The sequence below is a fragment of the Diadema antillarum genome, unplaced genomic scaffold (assembly GCF_040938485.1).
Source record: "Diadema antillarum isolate AM-2024a unplaced genomic scaffold, OU_Dant_1.0 seq00000651_RagTag, whole genome shotgun sequence".
Taxonomy (NCBI): Eukaryota; Metazoa; Echinodermata; class Echinoidea; order Diadematoida; family Diadematidae; genus Diadema; species Diadema antillarum.
Genome location: NW_027271564.1, coordinates 930,524 through 949,091, shown reverse-complemented (window position 1 = coordinate 949,091; position 18,568 = coordinate 930,524).

The following is an 18,568-nucleotide window of genomic DNA, read 5'->3' as shown; positions in this document are numbered from 1 at the left end:
CGACTCAGTCGACGAGCTCACATGCAGGGTGTCGACGAGGCTGCGTCGACACCGCACATTTTCTTCAAACGCACAAAACCCACCAAAACCAAACCACCAATGCTACGACACAGTAAAAGCTTTACTCACTATTCCGTTCGCCAAAAAAAAAAAAAGATAATAATAATAATCTTACAATGGAGCTTGCACTATGTGGTGACTGGATATCAAGCGGTGTTTCCTTTTGGTTCTTCGTGTAAATTGTAAGTTCCTGTTATTGTTATGTGTGCAAAAGTCACGCATGTATACTACAATAATTTGAAAGAAAACTGTTCATAACTTTGTCAGGAAACTTCACATCATAGCAAAGCATACGATTTTCTCTGTAACTTTGCCCATTGCATGTCAAGCATCGACATTTCTTTTTAAAAAGTTACATGACTTTAAAAGATGTTTTTTGTAGGCATGAATGCGTTGCAGTTTCAAAATAATGTTGGAACATGGGGGTTTCCACTGCAGTGTATAGAGAGTGAGATAAGGATGTTTTTTGCGCTTTGCGTGTAAATGTTTTATGATGATAAAATGTTACGACAAAATATTAACATCAAATCTTTGCATAATGTTTTCTGTCTCGCAGGGAAACTTGAAAGGGTTCCTTATGACACGTATCTCAGAAAATATTTCGGTCGTCTTGCGCAGCGCATCTCCACAACGGATGAACCTGGAAGTCTTATTGCTGGTGAGTAATCTCTATAATTCTGGAGGTTGATTAGTTACCTTTCCTCTAGTTTTCATTGCTTTTTTAGGGCGAAGGTTGAAAAAATTCATTGCCAGCTACCTCTTACAGTTAATAGTCGTCATTGCATCATAATCAATTGGGATGACCCATGGTATAGGTAAGACTTTGTTCTGATCACCCGATGTCAGGCATATTCTATCACTTACATTATTATTGTAGTACACCACGTCTTAAGTATAGCGTGGTGGACTCCCTTTATAACGAAGTCTTCAGGAACGGCAGTTTTCTTCCGCCCTATAATATTATCGAAATTTCGTTATAGCCGAATTAAAAGATGTACTGACAATGATTTTATGGGGACCTGATATTTTACTTCGTCAGTGTTCGTTGTAACGGGACTGATGGACTGTATATCCTGATGGGAAAGATTAACAAACCTAAAAGAAGTCCTCTATCTACTTAATTATTGGCATTTGGCGGTGACTGACTTGAGAGCTAGCGGTCGACCTCTTCTACTTTCAATATATACTGCAAAAACATCTGTGTTAGATTTAACATCACGGGTGTTAAATCTAACACCGATCAAGTGTAAATAGAGGAAAACACCCACAGGTGTAGAAAGTACGTTGTGATGGTGTTGAATAGTGTTCACCTTGCACTTCATGGTGTTAATTTGACACTGCAGCTGGTGATATTTTTGACACTGCGCTGGTGTTAATTCAATGACACCGCATGGGATTGATTTGATATTGCTGGTGTTAATGCCAATGGTATTTAAACAGCCTTCCAACTTCAATAGGGGACTACACCAAGTGGTGTTACTGTGGTGTAAGTGTGTTCACACCTTTTATTTTTCAAAAAACAAATACTTTATCGGACAATTCTTGATCGTCTTGTTGAAGTTCAAAATCAGCAAGGCAAACAGTAAGCAAGAAACTATTAAAAAAAAACAATTTCACATTTTGAAGTGACACCCTGAGGTGTTGATCTAATATCACAAATGAGCACCGAACATTTAACACCAGCTCGGTTTTTCATATTTAACACCGGACTTTTTGCAGTGTATAAGAACCTCACCATAAAGAAAGACTTGACGACCCCTGGAAAGGCCAAGCAGCTGGCCTCACGAGCTGACAGGTCGAGATGAGGCAGTGAATGTTTCTTCTCCTGCGTCAGTTTGCCAGTTTTTTAAGGGGATATAGGGGGAGTGATGACTGGTACACGTCTCGAGACCGACACCCACAGTCTTACAGCCTAGGAGTTGCAGGAGTCATAGAGCTCACAAGTCATTCAGGCCACGAGTCATACAGCTCACAAGTCAAACAGCCCATGAGTTATGCAGTTCACGAGTCACACAGCCCATTAGTTCGACACTTAAAGCTAAGAAGGCCCACGAGACCGACACATTAAGCCCCGTGTTGTATCTGTCGAACTCGTGGGCTTTATTTGGCTAGTGTCGAACTCGAGGGCTGTGACTATGACTCGTGGGTGTCGGTCTAGTGGGATGACCTCGTGATGACCATCGTCGGTAGTAGGCAAGCGAGCCCACCAAACCGGAGTGTAGCTTTACTCTGCAGATCCGAGACGATCAATTACGGACTAATACGAGTATATCTTATAAAAATTTGTCAAGAAATGATTGTGAGCTATATAGCAGGGCGAGCTTGTGTTGCTGTGGTTGTTGGTGGTGATGATGCTGGTGGTTTTGTTGTTGATTTTGTGATGCGTGTTGCTTAAAGCATTCTATTGCCTTTCGCATTCAAAATCCCCCAAAGAATCCTACCGCCAGTCATTGCACTGCTTTGGGAACGTAATTTTACTGTAAATCGAGTCTTTTTTTTTAATGCATGTTTGGTATTTGATAGCGATGACATGTTCCCTATATCCTTCACGTTGATAGGTCATATGAGTATGTATATTTGAAATGTGTTATTAACTAATGAGATTACCACTTAATTATCTTCATCATCTTATTGGTGAGGATAAATTACCTCGAGCCATTAATAATATTATTGCATATATCTGTGACTACTTTTCCTCCTATCTTCTATTCAAAGGGGACGCGTCAGCATCCACAATGTGGTACCAATTGAATCTCTTCAATATTAGTTCTGAAAATCAGTTCCCTGCACTACCGGAAGTGTTTCGTGAGATCCATCCTGGGGTCAAATTGATCGTCATGCTTCGAGAGCCGGCAGAACGGTAAATTTGTTGATACAGTCAAATCTGTCTACAGCGGCCACCTATACGGCAAACGAGAAAAGAATGGCCGTTGTAGATAATTGGTCGCTCTACACAGGTCTTAACCATGTTGGGTTTTTTCCACAGGAGATTATTTTAGTGGTAAAGGTTTGTAAGCTCTTCGATTACGGGACGCAAAATGGCCGGTTTGTTTAGTTTTATTTTGTTTGTTTTTTTTTTCTTTTTTGCCATAGGGGAGAGCGGGGTGAGTTGGGACGCGGGTCAAGTGGGACACGTTCTCTGAATCAAAAACTGTTCAACCAATCAGCGATTGGCTTATATCTACAATAAGCCCCTAGCAACCATACATCACACTAAGAAAGCCATGCAGCTCGGCAAATTCTAAGTATGTATAAATTGCTATTGAAAATTTTCCCCAAAATATGACATTTTTTTAAATCAGGCTAATTAACCTGTTGTCTTTGTATTCATGATTTCAAGGACACAATTGAAGCTGGTGGTGAGCCTTATTGATATGCAACTAATATAACTTGTTTTTGACAAATGCCTGCGTGGTTACTGAGCAGTCGTACATATTCATGTATATGCCATGTGAGGGACAGTTGGGACAACGTGTCCCATTTGTCCCTAATAATAGCATTACATGTAAAACAGTTCAGATTTTCAAACATGTTGTTCAAACTTGTTTTGTTAAAATAAAGATCATTTTAAAGCATGTTTGACTGTTTTCATTACCAATGTTTCATTACGCCTTCCAACTTTGGCATTTCCGACATTTCTATAGGATGTCACACTTTACAAACACCGTCCCATTTCTCCCTTGCCGTTGTCCCACTTGACCCACGGGTGGGTCAACTTCTCCCCCAAAATAAGGTTTTTTCTTTTTATTAACTGCAGAAAATTGAAAACAGTGCCACCCCCAGTTTATAGCTCTTTATGTTACCTACCATATGAACCTTCATGCAAGCCCGAAAGGAAGTGTAATCATCTCTTCTATAAAAAGATATAAGAAGAAAATCGGCGAACTTGAAATAATGTCCCACTTCTCCCCGCTCTCCCCTACTGTTTAACATAAGAATTACACTGCGCTTAATGCGATAAGTCCAACCATGTCAATATCGTATATTAAAGGGATGGTTTAGTATTGGTTGAAGTAAGAATTCAGCTTTATACCTTTTATGAGATACCACCATATGCCATGTTAAAAAGCATACAATGCTCAGAGGAATCAAAAGTTTATTTGATGACAATCGTTTTTTAAATGACTGAGATATCCAAGACAATGTGAAACAAAGCAATCATAATAAAAGGTGGGTACCATCGTTTAAGGATCGCTTTGTTTTAGATATTTCAGCCATTTCATGATCAATTTTCAGCAAATAAACTTTGAATACCTCTTGTTAATCATGATAATGCTCTTTCTTATTTCATAAGATGTTTCTCATCATCTAGAAAAAAAATAACAATCGTCATCAAAAAAACGTTTCAAACCCCATGCCCCACCCCCGCTGAAACTGTACGTCCATCCCTGTAAGCTAGAACATTTTCGTTTGTTTACCTCCAGGGTCTATTCCGACTACGCGTATTTCAGGAAAACGCCCGTTTCCCCTACTCGGTTTCATCTAGTTGCCATGGAGTCAATACTAAAGTTTCAGACGTGTGCTCGCGAGATGTCGACAAGAATGTGTATTCCGTCTTCTGCTCCGGTAAGATGCCTTTTTGCTTTTATTTTCTAAACAAGTCAAAGCCTTTCTGTGACTACACACAATGTCGCAATTATTATAATCAACTTTGATTAAGTAGATGTGACCCGAATCGGGAGCAGTTTTATCATCGATATGTATGTTTATATAATATAATATATGTGTATATTATAATGATATATATACACACGTGCTTTGCGTGTATATAGTATATGCGGTTTGTTAACAAAGCGCGTAGATACATTTTCGTGTTTTGTTAAATTCGCGATCCAACTGTGATTCGCGAAGTTCGAGAAAATTAAACCCTCGCGAAAGTAACACCTTACAGAATATATATATATATATATATATATATACATACATATATATATATATATATATATATATGTATATATATACCATATAATCGTATCAATTCTAATTATCAGATTTCATAAAAGTTTCACCTGCGGATTGATTGAAAAAAATCAAACGATCAACGTGTATTGTATCATTGTTAAAACGCTGACACAATCAACTTGTCTTCGTATAACAAATTTTTTATTTCCAATGACCTTATTTCTTGGTTAAGAGTCATACCTGATAAATAACTAATGATACTTAATGATCTTTATGTCAGGAAAGACTTATAGCGCTTGATTCTATATCGCAACAATTTATAGGACGGGGCCCTGATGCATAGTTTTTTTTTGTACCTATAGCTCTTTAAAAAAAAAAAGTTTTAGCATGTATTCTTTTACCAAAGATGTACATAACCGTGTGATCACACTCATTTTCAAAAAGAAATATTTTGTAGATTTCGTGTAGTTTTTTTGAGCATGGTTGATAATTTTTTCTATGAAATAAACGAAGAAAGTTCATTTCTAACTTCGTGTGTATCGTACAGAGAGTCTCATTGGGACTTTAGTCTGTGCTTCTCTCTGATTGGCTGGAAGTGTTTCCACGTGACCAGATCCTCATTCTACGTTTGCGTGACTGGAACGCAAATTGCACTGGTCTACTCCCAACAATATTTCAGTTCTTGGAAATAGGTATGTGGTGAAGAACAGCCAACTTTAAAGGGATTGTACAGTTCTGGCTAAGACATAATTTCAGGTTTCTAACATTTTTTTTCACATTTTTGGTGAGATAATGAGAAACCTCTTATAAAATATGAAAGAGCATGTAATTCTATGAGGAACTCAACGTTTATTTGATGACAATTGGTTTTGGAATGGCTGAGATATCCAAGAAAGAGCGATTCTAATAAAGTGTGGGACCCACACTTTATTACGATCGCTTTGTTTTACTTTGTTTTTGGATGTTTCAGTTATTCCAAACCCGATTTTCATCAAATAAACTTTGAATTCCTCTTAAACTGGTATTCTCTGTACCATATAATAAGTGTTTTCTTGGTATCTTGCAAAAAGTTAAAAGCCCAATTCTCATCTCCACCAATACTGTACTATCCCTTTAACTTTTACACGAGATCTTTTTGTCATAATCATAATATCTGCCTAAATTTTACGAAGAATTGCCACGTCGGAATTGTATAAGCCCCCAAGAAACTGAATAATTGAGCTAATCATATTTTGAAGCGTCTTGGTATTTACGGGTCATTCTTTTAAATCAATATAAATGATAGATGAAAGAAAAAAGATAAATGAAAAAAAAAGAAATAAATAAAGATATATCTTTAAGCCATCATTCAACATGTATTAACTAAACAATGGAAAGAGGTTTAGATAGGGGTTAAATATACAAGGAAATCAACTTCTTTGGCATTGTTAAGTTAGAATTTGACATAGTGATTACTATCTACACAAAATAACATCCATGCAAGTTTTATAGGAAAAGCAATATCATAAGGAACAATGCATTATACGCTCTGTAAAAGTTGAACCGCACCAATGACTCGATTCGTCCTATAGGACATTGGCGATGAACAAAATAATTGTATGGTCGCTAATGAGGTAATAGCTGAATTTAAAAAAAAAATGGAATTCGACAAGCTGTTCGAACATTGTTTCTTTATTGTCTATCAATAACATTAAAACAAGACATCTATGGTAATTAAGCACAATGATCGGTAATCATTACACTGATACCCTCTATGCTCTGTTTTTTTTTTTCACATGACTTTTGACACTTTAACAGATGAGTTACCAGAGGAGTTAATAGTGAGCTTTTGCGAGAGAGCCAGACAAAACGTCAGCAAGCGACGGAAAGCACCCATGCTCAAGAAAACAGCTCAGGTAAATTACAACAATCATGGTATAAAAATATCTTGTGGTATGCATGGTGAGAGCGCTGTGGTTTAGTTGATAAGACTCCAGACTGATGATGTATCATAGGGCTCACACCTGTAAATATAATGGAATATCCCTGACCGCATCAAAGTCGTACCAAAGATACTACAATAAATGAAGAAAACATCTTAATCAAAAATCATAAATGCAGTTTGAAAAAAAAAAACCTGAATAGCTGCAGACATTTAGTATGAATTCCTCTACAAACTGCATTTTGTATTTTTGTGTAAACGTTTCCAAGTGACCAAGGAGGTTTAAGATTTGGAGTTCCAACTGGCTGTAATTATTCAAACAGTTGTCAGATTTCTATTGATGTACAAAAGAATTTCACAGGTGCATTTGTGCCCTTGATGATTGATGTTTGAAGCCGCCGTCTTGCTGAGCAATATGAAGATTCATTTTGAACGTTAACCTAATATTGGCCATATTTTGCTTATTCATTTATTAAATGAAATGAAATTTCACTTAATGATAAAGCATGTAAAACAAAAATCAATCTCGTGCAGAAATTTGTGCAAAAGTGTAAATCAGAGGTGTATCTTGTGAAACTGTTTAAAACTGTACCATCCTGGAAAGCCGGTTTTATCACTTTTCCGCTTAATTTCGACAAATAAAACTGACCTGGAATAATCTTCAAATATAATTCTTTATTGATAGATATATCAGATTAGTGCCCGGGTATGCTCAGTCGAGTAATTTTCATCTTTATTTCAGCATTTTTTGCGCAATTTCTATTCGCACATCCTTGTGTCTGTACCACCTACCTCGTATAAGAAAGGATAGCGCAAAGTATACCATCACAAAGACATATCTTCCTTTAATAGAAAGTGGCTGGTGATTATGCAATGAGACACGAGTCAATTGTCTTCCTATCTGCGTGGCAGATCCTGTTTGGCACAAGCTTCAAATATTTTTGAGCGGCGGCATCGAACATCTAGCAAAGGAAATAAGACAGTTGTGACTCTATTCTCTTAAACCTCCTTGAAGTGACCAAGCACAACGATTTTATCCTGGGCAGTATGCGTATTTCAGTACTGTCCTTGTATCATTAGCATTATAATAATGATTATTATCACTTTAGTATTATTTTCATTATTCAAATAGCAAGTATGATTTCTTTTCATATCAGCGACTTACACGAAAGGCAGTTCTGTAAGAATAAATCTATGTACTTAAGTTCGTAATGTACATCAAAGATATGTCGGTATCATTTTGTGGTGGTTATGTATCATGCATGTAGTATAATCATCCTGTGTAGCACATTCATTACCTGTCCATATAGGTTTTTGTGTGAAGTTTGTGCACAATAATTTGGCATTGAATGGCATAGAAAATGTCAATCATTTATTTAGTATGTTTGCCGGCTCTCTGCCTATATTTGTACTAATGTGCATGATGATTTATCCGTTCATTATTCTATACATGATGTACTCTCTAAGAAAAATAGAGTGAAAATATTCACTCTTAAAGGAGTGAATACAAAAAAGAGTGAATTTAGAGTGAAATTGGAGTGAATTTTGAGTGAAAATGTTCATTTTCACTCGTTTTGGAGTGACGTCAGGGATCACTCCTAAATCTTCGAGTGATCCCTGACGTCACTCCAAAACGAGTGAAAATGAACATTTTCACTCAAAATTCACTCCAATTTCACTCTAAATTCACTCTTTTTTTGTATTCACTCCTTTAAGAGTGAATATTTTCACTCTATTTTTTTTTTAGAGAGATACAGTCATGTAGGCCTGTCAATGTATCTTTCTCATCGTTCTACATAATCAAATCCATTAATTTTTCTTATGGCTATCATTATAGATACTGCGTGACTTCTACCGCCCCTACAACGAGGAATTGGCTGCTCTACTTCAAGATAAACGGTTTCTCTGGCTGGATTGACGTCAACATAATGAAGAGTTTGATCGCAGAACGGGTTAATCGCCATTTTGAAAAATATATATATATATAGTGTACATATACACGTGTATATACATATATATATTTAGTATATATATATGGTATATAAATATAGTATATATATATAATATATATATATATACACGTTCTTCATAAAGGAAGTCCGTTAGCAGACAGTTCAACATAAATCATTTCCATTAATTCCTCACTTGTTGCATGACAAGAAATACTCTTGAAGCAATCATACAAAAAATATGTGTCATATGTATTTATAGTTTTTTCACTTACTTTTTAGTAGGTTCTATCGCACGTAGGCTGTACCTCAAAACAAGAATATTATTGCAGTTAACTCGTTTTGCAATCAAATTGTTAGAGGGTCGTTTGTTAATCTTCTTTGTCTGTCCTCTGCAAGCCTTGGTCGTTTATATACACAATGTAGTTGAATAATGATCGATTGAATGAGTGTGTGATGAATACATAAATGAATCATGTTGCGTCATCCCTTGTATATAGGGCCAGGGACTATTGTGAGGGCGTTGCAAGAAAGTCGAGTTGACATCGATTGCAAATTTAATTGCATTTATTTTTCCACTTGAAGGATCGTAAGACTTGCGATTTGGGGGATTCGCGATTGATTACCACTACTGTCCTTTATTTTGGGTATAGGGACTACAATTGCAGCTTTCTCGCAACGCCCCTATACGAGTGCAAGTGCAATTCTCACACATTAAAGTAGACAAATGAAATAAGAAAGAAATGAAATAAAATATCACAAAAACAATAATTGTAGAGGATCAAAATAACAGGTTGTGGAAACTTTGAAAGTTTTTGATAGTTGCAAAGTCACGAAATGTAGAGTAATTATTTGCTGTTACGACAGTGACGCAAAGTAGAGGATGGGATGACGTCACTGTTTCCCATTGTGCTCCCATTGGCCTGAGCAGTAATCTTTATTCGATATTCCCTTTTGTGTCCTTGGCCGATGTTTTGGTCTTATTTGCTTTGAAATCATAATAATGTGTATGTTTTGCATGTACACTCTGGAAGCCTCGTAATGTTTGTTTGTTCGTTCATTTTCCAATAGTCAATATTATACATAAAAGATTGCAGAAGCTAAAGTATCGACCCAAACACGATTTTCATATCATTTCTTTATACATAATAAAACAAGATATCAGATAAAGGAATAAAATTTGAGTGGTTCAAGGCATCTCGTTGTGACCAAAGAGATAGGCGAGCCTCATCCACCAATACCTTCTCATTATAGAGAGATACCCATCATTGCCCATGCAGTGTAGAAACTATGGTATACGCCCAACATGCCCTTCGGAAGTTACGGCTGGTCTCACTCGTGATTACAGGTGTACCCAAGCACCCTTCCTAAAACATGGGCGTCACCAGGGGGGGTGCGTTGGGTGCGAACGCACCCCCCTTCAGATCCTTAAAAAAAAAAAAAAAAAAAAATCAGTCTGCGAGCGACCTCAACGCCGGATGCTAGATGATTACTCTTTTCTATTTTTTTCTTTATATTTTGCACCAGGGACACACACACACACACACACACACACACACACACACACACACACACACACACACACACACACACACACACACACACACACACACACACACACACAAATCAATTCGAACCCCTGGTTCTGGCAGCACTGATTTTATACATATCTATTATGATTCTACAGTGTTTACTATTTATCGACCGTACTGTACATCCGTACGATACGGAGATACGTGTGCTACATAGGGTCTATGTACGTTACTTCTGACCAATCCATTGCCAGCCCAAGAGCGAGCCCTAGCCTCACTAAAAAAAGATGAAAAAAATGGAGTGGCAAGCGTATCATTTTGCCCACCCCCCTCCATAATTCCAGAGACGAGAAGATTTTCTTATCTCTTTTTTTGACAGAAAAACAAAAAGTTACCCCCATAAAAATATTGGAGGGGCAAGCATATTTAAATTTTGACCCCCCCCCCATAATTAATAATTCCCGAAATGAGAAGATTTTCTTGCTTTTGAAAGAAAACAAAAATGTTGCCCCCATAGAAATGTTGGAAGGCAAGCGTACCATTTGCCCCACCCCACATAATCATAATTCCCGCGATGAAAAGATTTTCTTGTTTTTTTGTTAGAATTCAAGAAATCTGTCCAATTATTTCACCCAAAAGCAGTGGCGTAACTACGGGGGGAGGGGGGGGGGGGGGGTAGGGGTGCGCCCCCTCCCAATCCGCTGGTAAAAAAAAAAAAAGACTTACCGAAATAGTAATTCAAGTGTTAGTAAACTGCTTTTGAATGAAAGGGTGATCAAGAAATAAGATATTTTTCTATGATTTCTTTTAACCATAATTAGATAGGTATAGATACAGTGTGAAACATTGTTTAAAAACCCCGGACCCGATAAAAGATTGTGATTCAGCGTGATTCCTGGTTGGCATTCTGCATATAAGCAGGATGTGCGCAGTGTACTCGGTACATCCGAACGAAGAGTCGCTACAATGTTGCGCAATGTGATGTAGAATGTACACCTTTGTACCTTACGCTTCGTTATATCAAAGCTAGATCATTGATTTTGCAGTGTTGCTTTACATACTAGTCTATGTAAAAATGTCTTGCATTGCCAATGAAAAGACTTGACCTGGGCTAATTCCTAACTTTTCCATGTACATTATAATACACACACACAAACAAACACGCACAATTAGTTTAGGGGATGCTCTAAAGTGCAGATTTTGGACATCCTTTCCCCGCTTGGTCACTTCGACGCCACCTCGCTGGTCATACCTCCCCCAGTCATGAACATAAACCCACACCCTTGACTACCAGTGGCGGATCCAGGGAGAGGGGCGCACCGGGCGTCCCCCCCCCCCCCCCTTTAATTTCCAAAGCGAAAAAAAATATAGCTTCAAACGGCAGTTTTTGGACAGTAAAATGTCAACATTTTCAAGCTCGCTCGCTCCTCTCGCTCGCATTTAGTCGTAATGCCATTCTCCTGAAGTTGCTGCCAGTAATTTCCGGCAGTTGCGCCTGGTGCGCCCCCTTAATTTCCAAAGCAAAAAATATATAGCTACAAACGGCAATTTGGGGACTGTAAAATGTCAAAATTTTCAAGCTCGCTCGCTCCGTTCGCTAGCATTTAATCTTAATGCCATTCTTCTGATGTTGCTGCCAGTAATTGCCTGCAGTTGCGCCCGGTGCCCCTCCCCCCTTAATTTCCAAAGCGAAAAAATATTGCTAAGAAAAGAACGGCAGTTTTTGGACTGTAAAATGTAATATTTTCAAGCTCGCTCGTCCCGCTCGCTCGAATGTAATCATTACTAGTATACTCTCCTGATATTGCTGCCAGTATTTGCCAGGAGTTGCGCCCGATGCGCCCCCTTAAATTCTAAATCGAAGAAATATAGCTACAAACGGCAGTTTTGTTTGTTTTTTACTGTAAAATGTCAAAATTTTCAAGCTCGCTCGCTCGCTCGCATTTAATTGTTATGCAATTCTCCTGATGTTGCTGCCAGAAATTGCCGGCAGTTGCGCCCGGTGCGCCCACCTCCTTTATTTCCAAAGCGAAAAAATATGGCTCCAAATGGCAGTTTTGGGACTGTAAAATATCAAAATTTTTAAGCTCGCTCTCTTCGCTCGCTCGCATTTATTGTTATGCCATTCACCTGATGTTGCTGCCAGATATTGCCAGCAGTAAGTTGCGCGCGATGCGCCCCCTTAATTTCCAAAGCAAAAAAATACGGCTACAAACGGCAGTTTTTGGACTGTAAAAATGTCAAAAATTTCAAGCTCGCTCGCTCGCTCGCTCGCATTTAATTATTGTTATGCAATTCTTCTGATGTTATTGCCACTAATTACCGGCAGTTGCGCTCGTTGCGCCCCCACCCCTCCTTTATCTCCAAAGCGAAAAAATACGGCTCTAAATGGCAGTGTTTGGACTGTAAAATATCAAAATTTTTAAGCTCGCTCTTTTCGCTCGCTCGCATTTAATTGTTATGCAATTCTCCTGATGTTGCTGCCAGTAATTACCGGCAGTTGCGCCCGGTGCGCCCCTACCCCTCCTTTATTTCCAAAGCGAAAAAATATGGCTCCAAATGGCAGTTTTTGGACTGTAAAATGACAAAATTTCCAAGCTCGCTCTCTTTGCTCGCTCGCATTTAATTATTATGCCATTTACCTGATGTTGCTACCAGTAATTACCAGCAGTTGCGCCCGGTGCGCCCCCCTTAATTTACAAAGCAAAAGAATATGGCTACAAACGGCAGTTTTTGGACTGTAAAATGTCAAAATTTTCAAGCTCGCTCGCTCCGCTCGCTCGCATGTGGTCGTTATGCCGTTCCCCTGATATCGCTGGAAGTAATTTGTCGTTTCACACCGTCATTCTATAATCCATTTATAAGGGGTACAACCCTCTCCGGCACTTCCACACCCTCACCCCCCCCCCCCCCACCCTTGCTCGCTCCCTCGCATATTACCCCCCCCCCCCCCCCCCCAAGATGAAATCCTAGCTACCGGTGCGCCGGTTTCCCTAAAAAAAACTGTAAGGGATTGAGAGCTTCCTATATTCCAAATGTCTGTCCAAAAAATATCGTAAACATTTAGTGTCAAAACGCACCCCCCTTGAAAAAAAGCTGGTGACGCCCCTGCTAAAATAAGGTTTAAAGGGACTGTACAGTACTGGTTGAGGGGAGGATTCAGGTTTATAACATTTCTAAGTGAGATAAATGAGAAACCTCTTATCATATAATTATGAAAGAGCATGTAATTTTAAGAAGGATTCAACGTTTATATTTGATGAAAATTGGTTTTCAAATGGCCGAGATCGAGGAGTGCGGGAATCAAGCTCTGCCTACACCTTCTGATATCTAATCATTTTGGAAGATGAAAAATAACTGATTGTGAATGCCTTTTTTTTACGCAGACTTGTGCATTACAACCTTGTAAATTATTATACGTATACATTTACGTTACGTTACGTTACGTTACGTTACGTTCTTCATCAGACTCCTTTAAAAGCAGTCTAAAAACTCACTTGTTTAAAGCCTCAATTTGATTACTCATTACATGTACTTGATATTTGTATGTCTTTTACTTCGTCACTTTCTCTTCCTTCCGCGCCTAGAGCACTCTGCAGAGTGGATTTGGCGCTATATAAATCATATCAATTATTATTATTATTATTACATCTTATATATTTCTTTATCAGATTCTTAACTTGTCGCTACAGCCCCGTCATCGATTTATGTTCTCATCAGCGATCAATCTGGTTACTTACTCATTCTAAAATATATTAAGACTCTATCGCGAGGATTGCGGTCTTCCTTCAGTTCCCACTTTCCGCTAAAATGCCTGAAGTGCCAATTTCTTCCATTGTTCTTAGTATCAAATGTTTCTCAGATTTGATTCATATAATTGTGTCCATTTTATATCATTGTTGTTGTTGTGTCTTTCATTTGACAAAGAGATTTCGAGCAATTCTGTTCAGCACATTGTGCAGCTCATTGTCCTTATATTGACCAAATGCTGATAAGTAAACGTTAACTTTTTCATAGCAATAATCCACTTGACCTGCTTTGTCGATTGCTTGTGTTGTTTGTGTGCTTATTACTACAATAATGTATAATGCATATTATATGATATATATACATACATATGCCACTTGTGAATATATTAATGAAATTAGTGAGTACACTGTTCTGCTGCTGCTTCTGTGTTATTACGTGTTTCGTAGGTACTGTATACTACTGGGTGCTTTTTGGGGAGGCGGTGGCTTTTGAGCATCGGCGTAGTGGGGGGGGGGGGGCAAGCGAGGGGGTGGTCGCCCCCCCACCCCCCCCCCCCTACACACACACACACACACACACGATTTGGAAGGCAAAAGAGAAAGTTGAATTGCGCGTCTATCTCTAAAGTAAAATTATAATATTTGTCCAAAAACTTCACCCATACAAAGTGTGCACCAGATTGTTAAATGTCAATTCTGAAAATGGAAAGCCTCTCTTGCTTGGGAGGGGAATACCCCTTCGCATACTTTTCAGACTCAAAAAAAAATTCTGAATATAACTTCTTTGTCACTTCAATTCCAAAAATCCTAAGTACAAGAAGAATATTCCCTTTTAATAAGCCGTTCCTAGCTCAGTTACCCTCTGTATCAGATTCAGTACAATTTTTTGAAAATTTCCAAAATATTCCATCAAATATATATATATATATATGCGTACATGAGATATTTCAATTCCATTAACAAAAATGCAAAAGCTCCCTCGAATGGGTGGGGATAGGCCTCTCCCTTGCCTTCCTCCTGCATCCCCTCCCCCAATACAGACTATGGCTACACTTTGAAGAGTGACGATTTTCCAAATATGCCACAAAATGTGTGCACCAAATCAGCAATATAAAATAAAAATATAAAGAATTCGTTCATAATGCTTTCAATGCAAAACAATGAAATGAAAGCTTCCTAAATTCTATATTATTTTAGTCACCTGTTCTATGCAGTTCTATTCTTTGTTTGAACAAGAATTACATAAATACGTCAGGCAAGATCCATTTGGCATCAAGTGAAGTGTCTAACCAAATTATAACCAACATTCCATGTTAGGAATGAATGTTTGTATCTAATCCTCACAAAGACAAGTGCCATGATTGATTTTTTTTTGTTAAACCTTTTTATCATTATTTTCTGCACTTTGAAGTACCACTACTGATATGCGTATAAACATTCCCAAACACATCATCAACACACAAAGAAGGAATACATAATAAAATAACTTGAATGTGCGGTCATATAAGGCAACAGGTAACACATTTATACATTTTGAGTTGACAATTGCACAATATTTTTCACAAGTGAATAACGTCTTGTATTTCTTTTTTTAGATTATTTCATCACTTTTTCATCAAAAAATTATGACAACAAAAATAGGAAATACATGTACATGTATGTAGTATCGTCTGTGAGCCACACAAATTGCACTTCATAATAATACATAACAAAGACATATGTGACACCATTATCAAATGCTTGACTTCATAGTTTCAAGTGTGCGTACAAACTGTATATAAAATATGAAAGGCTTATCGTGCCTGCTTTGTTAACATAAAAGATGAGGTATAGGAAAGATCTCAGAGAATCAAAAAGAGCAAAACAAAGAAGAAGAGATGCTACAGAAGAAGAAAAAACAAAACTTCCAATGCATCAATTAAGCACTATCTTCTTGTTGCCCAAATAACATTTACCATGAAACTTTTGCGACAAAGGGAACATATCATACACTTGTATGTCCTGTGACAACTTTTGACTTCAAAACAGTGCTGATGCTCTATGTGTGGCCTTACTGCTGCAGATCATCGACCTTTAAACCAAACACAATGAAAAACAGAGTCCATACAGCACAGTGAATAATTATCCAAAACAGGAACACAGTACATCTGTAGTAGTCCATATTCCAAATAATGATAATCAATGTTCAATTATTGTGCTATACCACCATACATGTAAAAGACAGAAACCCGCAATCATTTACAATGCAGACTGATAGTAGATGCACAATCAACATTTGTCCAACAAAAAAAAAAGGCACAGAAATCGATAAATACACTTGAGGTATCAAAGTGCCCCCCCCAAAAAAATAAAAATAAAAAAAAATAAAATAAAATAAAATAAAAAGAACTAAAAAAGGGGGCTTGAGATTCTTTTGTCTTAAATATCTCATGAAATTTTGCAATTAAAATCTGGGGCATGCACAATGTGTTAAACAAGCTTTTGATTGAAATAAAATTTCACTTGCAAGTTATTTTCTACTTGAGCTTATCCAAAACAACAACCCACGCACCTTGACCTAATGTATCACACACTGTGTTGCTTCACACACGACAAAATAGTAATACTAAGTGAGTTTACAGTAAAAGTAAATCATGTATGTCTCATTTCACCCTGCACCACAGACTTTTAAACAACATGGAAAGGTCTTGTGGCGAGGTATTCTTGAGGCACGCCATCTTTGTGGAGAGCTTCTGTTAAACACTGTTGATGAATCCCTTTAAATTGTACATTCTAACAAATGTTCCAGTTTCTCATTAATTTGCCTGCAGATTCTATTTCTTTTAAAGCCAATGACAAATACATAATCTCGACCATGTATTCCCCAATTAAACAGAAATGGTACCATTAAACATTTTTGCTTAATCACTTTTACTTAAATACATTCTAATGAACATTCCAGTTCCTCATTAATTTGCCCAAGAATTCTGTTTGTGTTAAAGTCAATGGTAAATACACGATCACAACCATGAACTCCCCATTTAAAGAAAAACAGTACGCTGTACATTCCTTTAAACATTGCTGATTAATCACCTTCACCTGTACATTCTAACAAACGGTCAGTCCCTCACTAATTTGCCTGCAGATTCTCTTGTTTGAAAGTGACTGGCAAATACACAATCACAATCATGAACTCCCCATTTTTAAACAAAAACGATACAATCCTTCAAACATTGTTGATAAATCGCTTTCAACAGTACATTCTAACTAACGTCATTAATCTGCCCGAGGATTCTATTTGTTTTAAAGTCAATGGCAAATACACAATCCCAACCGTGAACTCCCCTTACAAAGTGGGCTCAATGGCCACCGCAGATTTCCATGATGAGCACTCCAATGTAAAAGATGACTTTAAAGCTTGCTTGGGTTATTCAAAACAAGGAGAATGTCATCACTGATGCTTTCTCAACTCAACATTGAAAATCTGATGGAATAATGATGTCACATCCGCCACTCATGGTACAACAGCATGAATGTAATTATTCTGATCCTAACTGTTCTACCTCATTAGTATCATATTCTTGTGTAGTTGATCCTGACCTCAAAATCAAAGTCCAAACTAACCCTTCTCCATAAGTTCTCATTATAAAAAGAAATAAGAATAATTTATACAAAGAAAGCAATCGCATAATCTATAAATGTATATTTGTCTTTCCATTCTTGCATGAGTTTGAAAGCTCGCTCAAAACTGCATTTCTTAAACAAGAGTAGATCATAGAAACCATGCTCCAAGCCTACATATTGGTGTCTCTATCTTTATACAAATGCACAAACCTGAAATCTGATAAAATCTTTGAAGGTTTCCTGGTGAACCGTTTGGTAGTAGAAGGCCTAGCAATGCACCACATATTTTTTTCTTGGCTATGCATGTGGTCATGAAAGCCTTCCACCATCATCTGAAATCTGACTTGATATACTTGCTTTGTAACAGATATACTTTGATATACTAGTATTTTTCAATGAAATTCCTGGACGGATGCTATGAAGTTGTAAATGTAAATGTTATTTGCAAAATACCTATAGATGATATACCACTACCAGCACACACCATCATCTTACACATTGTGGCATCTCCAAGCTTAGTGCGTGTATGACCTCATTCAAAGTGGGCATCACCTGGGCCCCGTTTCATAAACAGTTGATATGCAGAGACTCCAACCCCAGGCCCCTTCTGATCTGGAGATTCTCCCGCGTGAAACCCCTAGCGAACGGGAGACTCTAACTTGATGTGCCGGAAGCGTGATGGTCTAGGGTTCTAGATTCTCTCTCCGTGCTATCTAAGGCTTATTTTTCAACATACGTTGACAATAAGTAAGAAATCATTTCAAGCGGGAGACACAGAGCCAGGGCGGGAGAAATTAACTCTCAAGCGGGAGAACGGGGGATTTTGCAAAAATGGGCTTTCGGCGGGAGATG